The 13,473-nt window shown below is 47.8% G+C and overlaps 1 protein-coding gene across 3 annotated transcripts in view; it reads left to right on the top strand.

Annotated features, from left to right (window-relative positions):
• The first annotated feature begins 1,417 nt into the window (after nt 1-1,417).
• Nucleotides 1,418-13,473, top strand: part of RAD21L1 (RAD21 cohesin complex component like 1) — a 1,036,426-nt gene continuing 1,024,370 nt past the window's right edge. Inside the window, exon 1 of one of the 3 annotated variants that reach the window (XM_086932732.1) lies at nt 1,418-1,595. The gene's annotated coding sequence lies outside the window, so the exon portion shown is untranslated. The remainder of the gene's footprint in view (nt 1,596-13,473) is intronic. The other 2 variants (XM_086932731.1, XM_086932733.1) reach the window with 2 other exon arrangements.

The raw sequence follows: 13,473 nt of genomic DNA on the forward strand, positions 1-13,473 counted from the left end.
CACCAGGAAAGCCTGGCCTTTCCTAGGAGAGAGCCCGTTATGCCAAGGAGTACATTCAATAAGGCAGTGCCGGGAATTTCCCACGGATATTTCAGCCACAGCAATGGATACTTCAAAAAATTCCCTCTGGTGTACAGTGGTCAACATTTTGCCAATGCACCCCTTGTAAAAAAGAGAAGAGGAAAGCTTATGGCAACAGTTACCTCAAATATCAGTTTAAACATTTTACCATGGACCCACTCAATATGTTAAGAATTACGTGCATCATGTCAGGGCCTTCAGCCAGGTGTGTTGGCATGTGTTATGTGTCCCTGCCGCTGGGTATGACTGGGCTAACGCCTTTTTCAGTTAGACAGTTTGAGTCCCCACAACCAATTATGGTGTCTTAACAGAAGCATGCCGGGGCCTGTAGTATTAGTGCCCTTGTCCATAAGGTAAGAATAACCTCTAGCACGCCAGACGAACAGCACACTTGCACGTTTAGCACACATATAGAGACACACGCACATTCTCACTAGATCTCTTGCACTCTTTCGCACATTTGTACTCTGTCACACTCACACACATACACACTGCCACTCACACTTCCATTAGTCAATCTGCTTTTATTGTGTTAGAAAAGCTTGCCCACATGCTTCTGCTATACCTTCCTAGCCTCTTAATGAAGCTTAATAAAAACATATTCTCCATAAGCTATTCAAAAATATTATATATTCCCTTTTCAGTGTTTGTGACAAGTATGATGTGAATCGAAAGTACACAGTATTGGAAATGTACTAATCTACGTTCTAACATATAATATCACAGCATCCAACTAATCCTATGAAATGCTTGACTTTTCCAGCAACCATGGATTTAATCCGGAACACTTTGCATTTTTGAGACTCAATTTACGAAGTAAAAAATAGAAACTACAAGACCCGGAATGAAGAAAGCATTGTGGTAAATGGAATGCTAGGATGGCTGAAGGTTTCACACGATCCTCACTCCATCACCATACCTCAAAGCCCATGGCGGCGGTTGCGTGCCTGCTGTATACATTCTCAATCTCTCACACGGTATAGGAAATTAACATACACACGCGGGTAACCTAATCTCATCCCACCCGAATGTGTTAGGAAAAAAAACAGGACTAGCTGAAGACCACGTTATAACCTATTGCAACAGACTACTGTCTTTGTGCGAAAACCTAGCTTTAAGAGGAGCACCTTCTCGGCTTTGTAACAGAATCATCTTTCATTAGGAATTAGCAAAGATGGCCTGTGCTGTACGCGCCGGATTTGGATCATCTTTAGTGTCAGACTCCCAGGGAATATTGCTCCGTTTCGTGTTCACGCACTACTGCCTGCGCAAGTGCCGCGCAGCGCGTGGGTGGGGCTACGTCAGTAGAACGCAAGAGCTGATAGAGTTTTCTGTCTAGAGTGTCGGGTTATTTGGGCCTGGGCGGGCTGTGTGATTTGACTTACCCATGAAGCGAAACAGGGATATCCGCAGTTTGTCATGCCATGGAAGAACGGATTTCCAGCAGAGACGCGGTGTGTTCGACAAAAGAGAGAAAGCTGGCAGAACAGTCACTGGGTGACCAGACACCACAGGTTTGATATTTAAATCTCGATATGGAACCCTAACGCATTCAGTACAGAGGCAGCAGAGGTCGGGAACCAAAAGCCTAACTCTCTGGTTTCCATTGGCTATATAGAAGGGCGATTTAGCCAATTGCACTCTTCGTGCTACTCTTATCAAATAAGGAGTGAAAATGAAAATTAAAATATGGACTTGTTTGGTTGCTGTCGTACGTGGTGGGGGTTACTTGACAACTCTGCAAAGTATTGTATCGTATTTGCATTTATATAGCGCTTACTACCCCTGACTAGGCGTCGAAGCGCTTTTTCGGCGAGTAGCACGCTACTCCGGGACCCATAGACGATGTGTTGAATTAGTATAGTGAAACATGCAAGTACATTTTAAGTGGTGGATAGGTTAGTCAGTTATTTGGATTTGGAATGATAGCAGAAGGATAGAGGAGGACAAAGGTTTGCATTTATATAGCGCTTGTTGGCGCACGCAATTCAGGAAGCCTATAAGGTTATGTTATGTTGTTATGTTAAAAGGATTTTTACTGCGCACGGTCACCAGTCGGTTTCATGGCGCTCATAGACAAAGCGGGGAGGATAGGCAGTGAGGGTTATTCGTAGGCTAGCTGGAAGAGATGGGTTTTGAGAAGTTTACGAAAGCAGGTGTAATCCGGACAGAGTCGTATAGTAGAGGGGAGGGAGTTCCAGGTTGAGGGGGCAAGAAAGGAGAAACAGGAGCCACCATGTTTTTTCCGTTTAAACCTGGGGCCCATTAAAAGGTTGTGAGCAGAAGACCGAAGATTCCTCAGCGGAATGTGACGCTTGAGGCTGAGGGAAGTGAAGGCTGGGGCAAGGGCCAGGAGTGACTTAAAAGCAGTACAGCCCAGTTTGAAACTACATCGAGAGGCTACCAGGAGCCAGTGCAGTCTCCTCAGCAGGGGCGAGACATGTTGGTGCTTAGGATGTTGAAAGACCAGTCTGGCCGCCTGATTTTGCACCAGCTGAAGCCGATGAAGGTGGTATGCAGGGATCCCCACATACAGGGAGTTGGCATAGTCAATACGAGTGGTGAATTAATATGGTGAAATATGAAGTAATTTCAGTGGCGGATATTAGTCAGTTACTTGGAGTGAGAAGGGTAGCAGAGGGATAAAAGGGGAAGAAACATTTGCATTCATATAGCACTTGTTACCCGCTTTTCTGGCGAGTAGCACGCCACTCCGGAACCCATAAAGGATTAGTGTTGAAAATTAGTGTAGTATAAATAAGTAATTTGAGTAGTGGATATGTTATTCAGTTATTTAGGTAGTATATTAGTATGAATATGGAATTTGAGAAGTGAACATGTAGGCTGTTAATATTGATTTGAAAAGGATAGTGGAGGGATAAAAGAGTGAAGGATTTTTTTTAGGTCGTAGCAGTAGGAGGAGGCTTTTGGATGAGTAAAAAGGAGTTTTGGAGGGGAGGATTTAGAGGGAAGAGTTTAGCAAGGTTTGTTTTAGGGGATCGGTATTGTAAAAAGATGCAAGGAGGGGTAGAGTAGGAGAGAGTCTAGAAAGGGTTATTTTGGCGATCATAGTAGTGGTATGGGGTTTGGGATAAATGAGAGAGTGGATGTAGAGGATGTATTGATAGATGTATAGGATGAGAGATAGGGTAGTGCATTGGAAGGAGTAGTAGAAAGAAGTTTGAGATGAGTCAGAAGGTTGGGCTAGAAGATATATTGAGCGAAGTATAGGCTGAAAACATACTGAGGAGTACAATGAGAAAAGTCGCTATGGTGTTTTTGACGAAGGGACCCGCTAGAGGGAGTAGAACAGTGGTCCCCCATTGCTACTGTTAGCGTCAGGACTTTAAGTGGGCCAGGTCTGTCCGGGTCTGAGCATCAGCAGTTATTTTAAGGGGCCTCGAAACTGGTCTCAATCGGGCTATATTTTCAGGCCTCGCAAAGGTAGTCCGTTTAAAAAAACAAAAAAAAAAAACTTTTATTGTACCTTACAATATTACACAGCCATTGGCCTACAACCCATCGGGCCGGCCGCAATCATGTATAGATGGATACATTGCACCAGGTTAAGGCCTCAAACTGGTTGTAGTGGTTAGAAGAAAAGTGACAAGTGCAAGGCAAATTGAGAGGCACAGAAATGGCGATAAGTTGCTGATCAATAGAGGTTTTAGTTTTCTATTTTTTATGAAAACAACAAAAAGAAAGCAACAAAGAAATCGCATTGCGTTCACCAATGAATAAGTAGCGTTACATTAGCTGAATCTAGGGGTGTTCCCCTTGTGCGTACCATTGTTTACACCCGATGAATCAAACACTTAATGAAATGTCGGGAATGCTTGGGCTTTCTTGTAGTGGCCTTCCACGAGTCCCGCCCTTGTCTACCCTCAATTCCCTATCCTCTAGGTCCTGGGTCCCTCCCCCACTCTTGTTGTCATCAACTCCACTGTCACACCCTTAGGGCACATCAGTCTTCCTCCCCCTCCTCATCTGATTCTAGTGGGTCGTCCTCCGGCAGAGGCTCACAGATCTCCCCTCTATACACATTCCATGTGGTCCAGATTTTGTTCCATTTCCCTGGGCATGCTCGGCTTAAGTATACCGCCCTTTCCGTCACCATCACCCTATCCATATTCATGCACCATTGTGTTTTCGTTGGTATTTCCGCCACCCCCCAGCGCTGTGCGATATCACGTTGGCTACTATCATGCCCAATGTAACCCAGAGTTGGCCCTGTCTGGACAGGTCGTTTGGTCCCCACACGTTTAATAGACCTTTTCGTCGCTCAGGGATAAGAGAGGTCTCCAGGGTCTGTGATACAGTGCGCATTATTTGTCTCCAGTATTCCTGGATGCGGGGGCAGTCCCATATTGTGTGGAAAAAGGTACCTTCCTCCCCACAGCCACGAAGGCAATTAAGGGTGTTGTGCTCTGTGTATGTGTTGTAGCGTTGTTCTTGTGTAGTATACTCTGTGTAAAATTTTGAGTTGTACGAGCCTCATTCTGGCTGAGATGCCGACTTCTCTTGGGAACGCAAGCGCTTCATTCCATTCGTGTTCGTCCATTGCATTTACGTCCCCCTCCCATTTTTCTTTCAATGGAGTCATTGAGTCAGGCAAGTTGTTAATTAGCTTGCGGTATGTCAGCGATGTCGCGCGCTCAATCTTAAAATCTGTGAGGAGACGATCCTCAATAGGGGATGATTCTGGTACACTCTCCCCGGGGGGGATGGCAGCGAGCAGTGCGTGACGTATCTGAACGTAGCGGTAAGATTCCTGTGTTCCCAGATCGTACAGTTCCCTCAAACGGGCAAATTATATAACCTCTCCCCTTTCCCATAGGTCTCCCACCGTGGATATCCCTATGGTGTCCCAATGAGAGAAGCCCTTACTGTGTCTCAGGTTTCCCAAGGCACGAGAGTCCCAAAGTGGGGTGAGCTTGGTTATTTTCCCCTTCCAGCCTAGTGCCGCCAGTGCTGTGTGCCACAGCGCTGTGGTGAGTCTCGTGGGTCCTACCAATTTTCGCACTCGGCGTTGGTCATAGAGCGGGGCTAGCATACTATTGGCGCCTAGTTGTGCCCTATCTGCCTGGAAAGCCGGGTCGTTCTGTGAAACATGGATCCATTGATTAATGGGCTTGAGTTGAGCCACCCAGTAATATAATTTGAGATTCGGCAGTGCGATTTCCCCTGTCGTACCATCCCCTGTACATTTTGGCTTGTGCAATACGCGCCGGGCGATTGGCCCATAGCAGACCAGATACCAAGGCCGCCACCTTCTTGAAGTATCCCGGTGCCACTGGATACGGTGTGTTCTCTAGTATGTACAAAAAACGGGGTAAGGACATTATTTTACAATGCGCCGCTTTACCCAGCATCGTTAAAGGCAATCCCGCCCAGAACTTAACGTCTTGTTTAAGCCGCTCCATGGGTGGCGTTAGATTTTTTTTGCGTAAATTCCGTTGGGTCCTTTGTAATGTGGATCCCCAAATATTTAAAAGAGGAGCCGGCTACCCTTAAGGGGCATTCTGCGCCCAATGTCGGGACCGGGCCCTTCAGAACATACATCTCCGATTTATTCCAATTTATCGTATACCCCGAGATTTTGCAGTGGGCATCACAGAGGGTCAAGAGTGCCGGCACCCCACATTCTGGGTCTGTTAGGTACACCAGCATGTCGTCCGCATACAGGGAGAGCCGGTCCTCCCAGCCCTCTTTCCAATGGATTCCTTTAAGTAAAGGTGTTTGTCTTATCAGAGTTGCTAATGGTTCTAGGGTGATTGCAAAGAGCAATGGTGAGAGGGGGCAGCCCTGGTGGTTGCCTCTCCCCAGAGGTAACGTTCGCGAAATATGACCATTTGCCACCACATGAGCGACCGGCTTAGTTTATAGTAGTCTGACCCACGATATAAATTTTGAGCCAAAACCCAAACAAGCAAGGACCTCAAACAAATATTTCCATTCTACTAGGTCGAAGGCCATTTTTGCATCCAGGGCCAGTATGACCGCCTGTTCAGGGATCATGTCTTTCCTCGCCAACACCCCGTGCACTCTGCGAAGGTTCATTGCCGTGTTTCTGTGGGGCATAAATCCGGATTGATCCGGATGTATGAGGTCAGGTAGATGTGCCATCAGACGGGTAGCAAGGAGTTTGGCCAGGATTTTAATCTCTGCATTTAGCAAAGAGATAGGACGGTATGAGGAGCATTCCTCTTGTGGCTTCCCAGGCTTGGGGATCGCTACTATAGTAGCTATTCTCTGGTCGAGCGGGAGTTCGCCTCTCTCTAAACATTCTTCATACATGGTTAGTAGGTGTTCACTTAGCTTCTCCGATGCGGTCTGATACCATTCTATTGGAATGCCATTTGGTCCGAGCGCTTTACTGTGCTTCAGTGCTCGTATAGCCATGTGTATCTCATCCCTAGTTATGTCCGCATCCAATTCAGCTGAAGCCTCCGGGTGTAGTGTTGGAGCTTCTATCTGTTCTAAAGCTGCCCTAGCCATGTCAGCGGATATTTCCCGGATCGGGGTATAAACTTCTTCAAAGTGCACCGCCAGTGCCTCCACTATTTGTTCAGCGCTTGTCTGAATCACTCCTAGGCTATCCCTCACCTGCTGGAAGCCCCTGGAGCTCCCCCCTCTCTTATCTAGCCAGGCCAACATCTTTCCCGCCTTGTCCCCTACATCATATATCCTGTTCTGTGTGTCAGCTATTTCACCCTTCATCTGATGCAGAACGTGATCCGTGTATAGCTGTTGTTGGAGTGAAAGTGTGTGTGACGTGGCCGGTGTAGGATTAATCTCATGTAAAGTGGTCATGTCTCGGAGAACGAATTCGAGCCTGGACAGCTCGGCTGCTTTTTCCCTTTTGTGGCCCGTGATCGAGTTTATGGCTTGCCCCCGCAGTACCGTCTTATACGCTTCCCATTAAACCTCTGAAGAACGCACGGAGGCGGCATTTTCTTCGAAGTATTGTGTTGTCGCCCTCTGAAGGGCCTTTCTGACCTTCGGGACCTTGAAATATGCTGCTTGTATGGGATAAATTCGTTTTCGAGACTTTTCTTGAGTGGAGATTGTCAGGGTGATCGGAGAGTGATCCGATATGCCTCTAGGGTGAATGTCTATGGTATCTACATGTTGTATGCCGTCACCTAGCGCTAAGAAGTAGTCGATTCTCAATAGACTGTTATGAACCGTGGAGTGAAATGTGTATTGCTTATCCTGAGGGTGGACATGTCGCCAGATGTCTATTAGACCCATAGCCGTTAGGAATCGTTGAAACCGGGAAGGTCCCCCAGTCGGGCCCGTCACCGGGAATTTGTCGAGTTGTGTGTCTATTGTGGCATTAAAGTCACCCCCAAGAATTGCATCTCCCTCTGGAAGGGTCAGTAAACAGTCACTGAGTGCTGGAAGCTTCAGTGAGTGAAGTGACGGTGGGATATACACCGATACCACATTAAGAAGTCGTCCCTCCCATTGTCCCTGTAGGGCTGCGAAGCAACCCTGCCCGTCAGTCTTTGTGCCTAGGGGGATGAATTGCGAGGACTTCTTAATTAAAATACCAGTCCCCGAGAGCCTGAAGTAAACTCCGAGTGTACTATCATCTTATATCATCTCCTGTCCAGGGCCTTGGGCGCCCCTCCAGTTAAGTGTCTCTTGTAGTAGTGCTAGGCTAGGCTTTTGCCTCTTTAGTGCGGTTAATACCAGGCCACGGTTCACCTTATCTCCCAGACCTCTTACATTCCATGTCAGTATTCGTAGGGGGGAGCCATGTGAACGTGACTCAGTCCCCTCTGCGCTCCGTATCAGACCATCCGCCATTTCTAATCATGTAGATGTATATGAGCGTATCCAGGTTCCGGACCCGGACCCTTTGCTTCATCTTATCAGCTAGATTACTTAAATGTAAAACTCCATTTCTCGACCGTTGTTGTGAATTTCTAACAAACAACAAACAATCTCCCTCCCCCTCCCTGCCTCCCTGCTTAACGGACCTTCAACTGCCCGCCTCCCCAACTGAGCAGAGCGCTTAACCCATCCCGAAACCAGAGTACTTGCGCTTTGGGGGAGAGCGTCTCCCCGGGCAGGCGGCATCCCTGCTCTCTTCAGGGCCACCCCGGCCAGCGCCCAACACGACTCTTGTGCAATTTCAGTCAATAAAAGAAGTCAGCGTCCATTGTTTCTTTGGGCTTTCTGTGCTATTCCCCTCCGTCAGCCTCAGTTAATTTGTGTGTCGGCGACCTGCTCGCGCCTCCTCTGCCTGATGTTTATGCCCCAGTTCGACTGCCGTCGCGGTGCCCGTGGTTCGTTCTATTGGACCTACGCGGAGGTCCTGCGGTGCGCCAACCCTCGAGCCAGTCTCTGGCCGCCTCCGGGGAGTCAAAGAACCAGACCTTTTTGTCGGCGACCACCCGAAGCCGGGCCGGGAACAGCATTGAGTAGGACAGCTCCTGCTCTCGCAGTGTCTTTTTCACTTCCAAGAATGTCCTCCTCCTTCGCGAGACCTCTGCCGTGTAGTCCGGGAAGAAGGAGATTTTTGAGTTTTGAATTTGGATGGCCGGTGCCACTCTGGCCGCCTGCAAGATGGTGTCTCGATCGCGAAAATTAAAGAGTCTCGCTAAGATCGGTCTTGGCGGGCCTCCTGGTTTCGGTTTCCCTCCTGGCACTCTATGGGCCCTTTCCACAGAGAAAAAGTGTGAGAGGCCCTTGGGATTAAGCTGGTTCTTGATTAAGTCTTCCACATAAAGGTCCATAGCACCCGTAGCTTCCGATTCCGGAACACCCAGTATACGGACGTTATTCCTCCGGGAGCGTCCTTCATGGTCGTCCAGCTTCTCTTTGAGTAATTTATTATCCGCCTGCAGCTTCTCCATTTCTACCTGCAGATCAGACACATCCTCCACCAAGGATTTGGTTACTACCTCCACTTGTTTCACCCTTTCACTCATTTTTTGGAGGTCTGCACGAATAAGGGTTACCTCCGTTGCTGTCGCCCCCACCGTCGCTTGCACCTGGGCCAGGGCGCTTAGCACGTCTTCCAGCGTGGCTTTCTTTGCACCGCCTCCCTCCATCCCTTTACCCAGCGATTTGCGTTGTTCCGACAGGGGGGAGTCTGTTTTTCGTACGCAAATTTGTCAAGCTTAGCTTGGGTGGAATTATGCTTGGATCCTCTGCCCGCCATGATCTCACACTAAGAGTTTGTTCACCGTTGAGCGTAGCTTTTAGTGGTAGTCTGCCAAGTGTTTCCCCGAGGAGAGTGATCGAAGGGGCCGCTCGAGTTCCGATTGCGCCTCGGCTATGAGGCCGTTCACCATGTCCAAGTGGAACAATTGGGCTTTCGGGGCCGGCACTCCACAGGGGGGTTCACACCTCGACCCCAGTCTCGTTGCTAATAGTAGGTTCTGTTTTCGGGCCTGCTGAGACCTCGGTGCGGGCTGTCTTGTCCGTTGTTCGAGGGAGCTCGTGCCCCGAATGGCGTAGGCTAATCAAAATGGCGGCGGCGCACTTTTTTCGGGTTTCGTTTTCCGTCTGCGATGCCACTACCCGCAGTGTTGCGTTATCTTGGGACTATATACACTGCCCACGGATGGTCTGCGGGGACGTGGGGCTCCTTACCGCCGTTATCGCTCGAGTCGTTCTTCACCACGAGCACCTCCGGATAGTGGATACCGCCGAGGCCTCCCTTCCGCCCGGGCACCACTTCAACTACTGCCCGCTGTTTTCCATGCGCCACTAGGCCCTGCTCGGGGTGTCGTCTTTTTCTCCAGTTCCCAGTGCGCCGCTGCTTTAAAACTTCTCTGCTGAGCGCCGTTCGGTCACTGGACCCGGGGCATCCCATCTGAGTTCGTTGCTGGGCGGATAGGCACGCGGATTGATGCGGGATGCCGCTTTACGCCGGGAGCCTCTCTAGGTTGCTGCAGCCATCGTCGGCTGCTAGCCACGCCCCCTCGTGTTCTTTAAAAAAAAAATTTTTTTTATTGGACTGCAGTTAGAGCATGTACATAGCTCACTACTGAGAAGTGGAGATGTCATGCCAGGTGAGCTGCGTTGTAGGGGGAGGGAAATCATTTAACTCCTTCCGTGCTCACGACGGCCCCTGGCTGTCATGAGTCACGGTAGGCCTGTGCCCACGGGGGCTGTCCGAGCCACACCCGGATTGGAATGTCCAGCACCGCTTCGGAATTCGTGCTGCAGCCAAGGTGTTAAAGAGGGCCATTTTCTCTCAGGATTTCCCTTGTCCTTGAGAGTGATGGCCCGGCGCGCAATGCCCATTCCCCTGGGCTGAGACAGCTTCCTTAGCGCTCTCACACAGCCTCGCCCGAGTACTTCACAGGTCTTTAAAAGACCATTTACTTATAAATGAGGCTCTGTTGTTTTTCCCCCCTTTTTAGAGCCCCTGCATCCCCACTCTGCCTATTGCTGAAAGAATTAGCCTTCCCCGGAATTTGGCTCTAGTTGCGCTTGTCGAGATGACCACAGGCAGCCAACTCCAGCACGACCCTTCTCTGACCTTTCATAGTGTTTTGTTTTATTGCTACAAAAACACACGCTTTGCCTGGCTCACTTAGTTCTCACACCCCTTTTTAATATGAAGATAGTAGCGTTGGAATTAACTTTATATTCCTATACTGTGCTTCACATGGAAATATAGAAGGGCAGGTTCTCACCACCCCAAATTAGCTGTTTGGTATACTCTCTCAAATGTAAGAACTCCAGGTATTCAGTATCTGTCAGTCACGACCAATTTAAAGCAGTGTTCCTATATAGAAATGAACAAAAGGTTATGTTTCTGAATTAGCGTCTTACACTGAAAAGCTAGTTCACATTTCTTTAGCTGGATCAACCTTTGTTTAAAACACCACCAGAGAAGGATAGTGAACTATGGTCCACAAAGGACAACTGAAAGCTTTCTTGTTCTTTTTCAGGAACATCTGCTTGTCAATGGTTATCACCGGCCTTTTTCGGCCCATTAAAAGGCTGGGTGAATGAGTGTAATACGGGGTGTTTAGGATAGAGGGCAGAGGGTGCATGGAAAGAAGGATGGATAGGTGAATAAAGGGCGAGAGGATGGATGACCAGATGGATGGATGGAAGGATGAATAGATGCCTGGACCAGTACTTAGGAGAGGCGGGTGGGCTGATAGATGCTTAGGATAGGTTCTGGCACAGGTGTATCTATGGATGTATGGGCGTATGGATGGCACAGTGCTTTGGATAGGCAGGTGGGCTGATAGATGCTTAGGATAGGTCCAGGGACACATAGATGAATGGATTGCTGGCTGGATGAATGGATGGATGAATGGACCAGTACTTAGGATAGGCGGGTGGGCTGATAGATACTTAGGATAGGTGCAGGGACAGATACTTAGGATAGGTGCAGGGACAGATTTATGTATGTAGGTAGGAATGTATGGATGGATTGAAAGATGGTTGGATGGCACAGTGCTTAGGATGGATGCAGGGCTTTAAGTGGGCTAAGTCTGAGCACCAGCAATTATTTTCAGGGGGCCTCGAAACAGGTCTCTATCGGGCTCTATTTTCAGGCCTCGCAAAGGTAGTCCTTTTTTTTTCTTTTCATTGGACTGCAGTGAGAGCATGTACATCGATGTGCGGATGCTCATTTTGCTCATTACTGAAAAGTGGAGACGACATTCTAGGTGAGCCGTGTTGTAGGAGGAAGGGAAATCCTTTAAAGAGAGTTTTTGAAGGTAGGATAATTGGAGGGGATTTTCTTAAGCACAGAATGCTAGTTATCTTGATTTAGACCACGCCCCTACGTGGATAGGCCACACCCATTTAAGGATTGCCCCGCCCCTTTTAGAGCACCCCCAGATTCCCCCCCCCCTTAAGTCCCTGGATGGGGTGGACAATAAGTATATGTTATGAGATTGTGTAAACTGTCATTCGTATGGCCCGTAGCTCTAGAACGATCTAAAAACGTATTGGTTTGCGAAGCCTGCAAAATGTCTCTGGGATGGGTTGAGAGGAATGCTTTAGCTTTTCCCCCTAGCCGGGTTTAATATTTTTTTCATCTTTGTGACTCCTTGGTGGTTTGACCCATGTTTAATTAAACCACAGCAACAGATTTGTTGTTTGTATTGTTCACTTATACTGTGGCACAAAGTAAATGGTTATTACACCTGCAAAGGCAGAGCTAGACAGAGACCAACTCGCAAACGCACCAACCCACGCAAACACGCATACGCGAAGGCACATTTACAATTGAAACTTTAAGTAGGGTAACCACCGTTGATTAAGTAAATTTAATCTCTATTTCTGTCCAAATGTGAAATAGTGACATACTCCTTTGAAGGATTCTCTGTTCACTTGTATTCGTCTGTAAGCAGAAGCTAAACTGATTTACAATATCAAACCTAACAACTATTGGCAAAGCCTGTAGGTCTTGCCATTGAGACTATTGGCTCCACCATTGCCTTTTGTTCATGTTGTGCAGCATGGGCATTGCTGACTTTAAGTATCCTGAAACGCTGACACCGCCATGCGGTTACTGTGCCAGTATCTTAAATAGAGATTGTGTGAGGTATATTGAACACTTGTATGAAATATCGAAGACTATTACTCTGTAAAAAGCTTTTTGAACTACATGTTCTATGGATGATTACAAGAAAACAGTCGTACAAAAATATGCGTCAGTATTATCTATGTGATATTGATAGAAGGATTTTATAATTGAGGATTTGCCATTATTAAGTGAATTGTGTGTCTTGAATCTCGTGTTGGGCATTTTGCATTGATTTAATTTTTGAAAAACAATTGAAAATATTTAAATCGTCTTTATGGCTCAGCAACTGATTTCCTTGAACCGTATGGCCTCAATCAAATCTTGTGTCCTTTGTGTATTTTTTAGCAGGACCTGAGGGATTGAATTTTTTAAGATTGTGTCCAATCTTTGGAGTGCCTATGTTTTCCTTTTGTGTACTGGATGGTAGTGTTGGACTTGCAGGACTCATATTTCCACATCCCATTCCTGCCTGCCCACAGACGTTACCTGTGGTTTGCAGTGGTAGAAGAACACTCTGTTTGTGGGCTCCCCTTCAGACTTACCAGCACCCCTTGGGTGTTCACAAAAGTGATGGTGGTGTTGCAGCTCATCTGCGGGGGTTAGTCTTTCCCTACCTCAACTCCTGTGTGCTGAAGGCCCCAGGAAGTAATCTCCCATGTCAAGACTATGGTGAACCTTCTGCACTTGCTGGGGTTCACGATCAACTTCCCACAGCCCCACCAACTCGATCAAAGACGTCTTTCTCATTGAAGCTGTTCTGGACGCAGTGCAATTTCAGGCCTATCTTGCCAAGCTGCAATGGGCTTGTTGAAAGGTTTAACAAGAGCCTCAACTGCTCATGTGACTCCCAGAAAAGCTCAGGCGAAAATGGGTAG

Source organism: Lissotriton vulgaris, chromosome 7, assembly GCF_964263255.1.
Source record: "Lissotriton vulgaris chromosome 7, aLisVul1.2, whole genome shotgun sequence".
Taxonomy (NCBI): domain Eukaryota; kingdom Metazoa; phylum Chordata; class Amphibia; order Caudata; family Salamandridae; genus Lissotriton; species Lissotriton vulgaris.